Consider the following 5,000-nt stretch of genomic DNA (forward strand, 5'->3'; position numbering starts at 1 on the left):
CCGAGATACCTAACACGCAGATTAACACGTCAGCGGTGATCGGCGTGTCATAGAGGAGTCACAAAGACGGGCAAAATAGAGTGGTTGAATAAAAAATACTCACTCAATTGGCCGTGATTTAACGTAGCACACAATGATGCCAAGCCCATGCAAAGTCCAGTGGCCCAAGCAAACAAATAAGATAGATCTGGCTCGGCGTTCCTCATCTCCACATCGTCACCCAGCACGCCGACGCCCAATAACAATTCCCCCGCAAATTGTGCACCTCGAGCGGCAGTACTTTAAACGGCGCCGTCTTCGGCGTGGACGGCATGAACCAAGTCGGCAAGCATCGTCACCCAGCACACAGACGTCCACTAACAATTCCTCCCCCCTGCAAATTGCGCGCCGCGAACGGCAGTACTTTCAAGTATGCCGCCTTCGGCGGGGACATCGTGAACCAAATCGGCAGGCAGGCGTCGTCAGCCGGTCGACCGACCCCCAGTTGCATTGCCCCAACGGCCATTGTGCACTTCGAACAGAACAGTGCTTTTAAAATATTCCGCCTGCCGCGTGTACATCATGAAACAAATGGAAAGGACGAACCGGGCGTGCAACCGATGCACGGAGAGTGACAGGTCGTCAAGCAAGTCCGTGGCAATCCGTCGGCCGACTCGGCCGCGGCCAGCAGAGGCGTTTTGGCCCGGGCGCGCCGAACTTTGCGCGCCCTCGGTATGCGTAACACTAGCACATGCCTTCAAAACTCACTACAAAATAACCCCAAAGTATGCCGCCTTCCCCGTGGGCCTTGTTACCAATATCTTGCCCTGCTTCCTGATGCCCTTATGGGGTCGGCTCTGTTCTTGCAGAACCCTCAGGTGGTGCAGAGTCTGGGCCATTTTATCAATATCTTGCCCTGATTCCTGATGCCCTTATGGGGTCGGCTCTGTTCTTGCAGAACCCTGAGGTGGTGCAGAGTCTGCGCCTTGTTATCAATATCTTGCCCTGCTTCCTGAAACCCTTATGGGGTTGGTTCTGTTACAAAACCCTCAGGTGGTGCAGAGTCTGGGCCACTTTATAAATAACTCTGCCTGCATTAGGGTCAGGGTCAGGGTTAGGGTTAGGGTTAGGGTTAGGGTTAGGGTTAGGGTTAGGGTTAGGGTTAGGGTTAGGGTTAGGGTTAGGGTTAGGGTTAGGGTTAGGGTTAGGGTTAGGGTTAGGGTTAGGGGTAGGGGTAGGGGTAGCGGTAGGGGTAGGGGTAGGGGTAGGGGTAGTTTGAACTACTGCCGCTCCAGGCGCGCACTGTGCGTGGGTAATTTTCAGTGGGCGTCGGTGTGCTGGGTGACGATGCCGCCCAGACTCTGCACCACCTGAGGGATCTGCAAGAACAGAGCCGAACCCGCAAGGGTATCGGGAAGCAGGGCAAGATATTGATAACAAGGCCCAGACTCTGCACCACCCGAGGGTTCTGCAAGAACAGAGCCGACCCCATAAGGGTATCAGGAAGCAGGGTGAGATAGTGACACCATTTGTAAAACCGGCAAATCCCACCCAGGAAACATTGCAAAAATTGGCCTCTAATGCTGGAACGTGGGTAAAGCCAAACAAACACGACACGTTTTAAAAGAACGTTACTAAAACAGCCTGGGATATGCCCATGACAAAGGATAGGCCGAACCTCACCAGAAAAAAAGAGAGGGAGACCACGGCAGAGCTGAGGGATAAACATGAGATGGTGATAAAACCAGCAGACGAGGGGAGCAGTAGGGTTACAAATTAATGTCAATATGGGGCCTGCTCCCACTGGGTAATAGACAAAAACATAGAACAGGGTGACAGGAGAGACTGGATAGCACAGAGGATAACCCGTGAGCGAAATAATGGGGTGTATGCAGTTCAATGTAAGGAGTGTACCTTACGGTACATAGGCGAAACAGGTAAAACAGCCTCAGCGGTGATCGACGTGTCAAAGAGGAGTCACAAAGACGGGCAAAATAAAGTGGTTGATTATAGACAATAGACAATAGACAATAGGTGCAGGAGTCGGCCATTCAGCCCTTCGAGCCAGCACCGCCATTCAATGCGATCATGGCTGATCACTCTCAATCAGTACCCCGTTCCTGCCTTCTCCCCATACCCCCTCACTCCGTTATCCTTAAGAGCTCTATCCAGCTCTCTCTTGAAAGCATCCAACGAACTGGCCTCCACTGCCTTCTGAGGCAGAGAATTCCACACCTTCACCACTCTCTGACTGAAAAGGTTCTTCCTCATCTCCGTTCTAAATGGCCTACCCCTTATTCTTAAACGGTGGCCCCTTGTTCTGGACTCCCCCAACATTGGGAACATGTTTCCTGCCTCTAATGTGTCCAATCCCCTAATTATCGTATATGTTTCAATAAGATCCCCCCTCATTCTTCTAAATACCAGTGTATACAAGCCCAATCGCTCCAGCCTTTCAACATACGACCGTCCCGCCATTCCGGGAATTAACCTAGTGAACCTACGCTGCACGCCCTCCATAGCAAGAATATCCTTCCTCAAATTTGGAGACCAAAACTGCACACAGTACTCCAGGTGCGGTCTCACCAGGGCCCGCTACAACTGTAGAAGGACCTCTTTGCTCCTATACTCAACTCCTCTGGTTACGAAGGCCAACATTCCATTGGCTTTCTTCACTGCCTGCTGTACCTGCATGCTTCCTTTCATTGACTGATGCACTAGGACATCCAGATCTCGTTGAACTCCCCCTCCTCCTAACTTGACACCATTCAGACAATAATCTGCCTTTCTACTCTTACTTCCAAAGTGAATAACCTCGCACTTATCTACATTAAACTGCATCTGCCATGTATCCGCCCACTCACACAACCTGTCCAAGTCATCCTGCAGCCTTATTGCATCTTCCTCACAATTCACACTACCCTCCAGCTTAGTATCATCTGCAAATTTGCTAATGGTACTTTTAATCCCTCCGTCTAAGTCATTAATGCATATCGTAAATAGCTGGGGTCCCAGCACCGAACCTTGCGGTACCCCACTGGTCACTGCCTGCCATTCCGAGAGGGACCCATTTATACCCACTCTTTGCTTTCCGTCTGTCAACCAATTTTCTATCCATGTCAGTACCCTACCCCCAATACCACGTGCCCTAATTTTGCCCACTAATCTCCTATGTGGGAGCTTGTCGAAGGCTTTCTGAAAGTCGAGGTACACCACGTCCACTGACTCTCCCCTGTCAATTTTCCTAGTTACATCCTCAAAACATTCCAGTAGATTTGTCAAGCATGATTTCCCCTTCGTAAATCCATGCTGACTCGCAATGATCCTGTTACTGCTATCCAAATGCTCAGCAATTTCGTCTTTTCTAATTGACTCCAGCATCTTCCCCACCACTGATGTCAGACTAACTGGTCTATAATTACCCGTTTTCTCTCTCCCTCCCTTCTTAAAAAGTGGGATAACATTTGCTATCCTCCAATCCACAGGAACTGATCCTGAATCTATATAGAACATTGAAAAATGATCTCCAATGCTTCCACTATTTCTAGAGCCACCTCCTTAGGTACCCTGGGATGCAGACCATCAGGCCCTGGGGATTTATCAGCCTTCAGTCCCATCAGTCTACCCAAAACCATTTCCTGCCTAATGTGGATTTCCTTCAGTTCCTCCATCACCCTAGGTTCTCCGGCCCCTAGAACATTTGGGAGATTGTGTGTATCTTCCTCAGTGAAGACAGACCCAAAGTAACGGTTTAACTCGTCTGCCATTTCTTTGTTCCCCATAATAAATTCCCCCGTTTCTGTCTTCAAGGGACCCACATTTGCCTTGACTATTTTTTCCCTCTTCACGTACCTAAAAAAACTTTTGCTATCCTCCTTTATATTATTGGCTAGTTTACCCTCGCACCTCATCTTTTCTCCCCGCATTGCCTCTTTAGTTAACTTTTGTTGCTCTTTAAAAGAGTCCCAATCCTCTGTCTTCCCACTCTTCTTTGCTATGTTATACCTCCTCTCCTTAATTTTTATGCTGTCCCTGACTTCCCTTGTCAGCCACAGGTGTCTCTTACTCCCCTTAGAGTCTTTCCACCTCTTTGGAATAAATTGATCCTGCAACCTCTGCATTATTCCCTGGAATACCTGCCATTGCTGTTCTACCGTCTTCCCTGCTAGGGCCTCCTTCCAGTCAATTTTGGCCAGCTCCCGCCTCATGCCTCTGTAATCCCCTTTGCTATACTGTAATACAGACACTTCCGATTTTCCCTTCTACCTTTCCATTTGCAGAGTAAAACTTATCGTGTTGTGATCACTGCCTCCTAACGGCTCTTTTACCTCTAGTCCCCTTATCAGATCAGGATCATTAAAAACACTCACTCTATTGGCCGTGATTTAACCTAGCACACAGTGTTGCAAAGCCCATGCAAAGTCCAGTGGGCCAAGCAAACAAATAAGATAGATCTGGCTCGGCGTTCCACATCTCCACATCGTCACCCAGCACGCCGACGCCCATTAACAATTCCCCCGCAAATTGTGCACCTCGAGCGGCAGTACTTTAAACGGCGCCGTCTTCGGCGTGGACGGCATGAACCAAGTCGGCAAGCATCGTCACCTAGCACACAGACGTGCACTAACAATTCCTCCCCCCGCAAATTGCGCGCCGCGAACGGCGGTACTTTCAAGTATGCCGCCTTCGGCGGGGACATCGTGAACCAAATCGGCAGGCAGGCGTCGTCAGCCGGTCGACCGACCCCCAGCTGCATTTCCCCAACGGACATTGTGCACTTCGTACAGAACAGTGCTTTTAAAATATTCCGCCTGCCGCGTGGACATCATGAACCAAATGAGCAGGCAGGCATCATATCATATCATATCATACACATACAGCCGGAAACAGGCCTTTTCGGCCCTCCAAGTCCGTGCCGCCCAGCGATCCCCGTACATTAACATTATCCTATACCCACTAGGGACAGTCAGCCCCCAGCACAACGACGCCCCCGCTAACAATTCCCCACGCACATGGTGCGC

The sequence above is a fragment of the Rhinoraja longicauda genome, unplaced genomic scaffold (assembly GCF_053455715.1).
Source record: "Rhinoraja longicauda isolate Sanriku21f unplaced genomic scaffold, sRhiLon1.1 Scf001078, whole genome shotgun sequence".
Taxonomy (NCBI): Eukaryota; Metazoa; Chordata; class Chondrichthyes; order Rajiformes; family Arhynchobatidae; genus Rhinoraja; species Rhinoraja longicauda.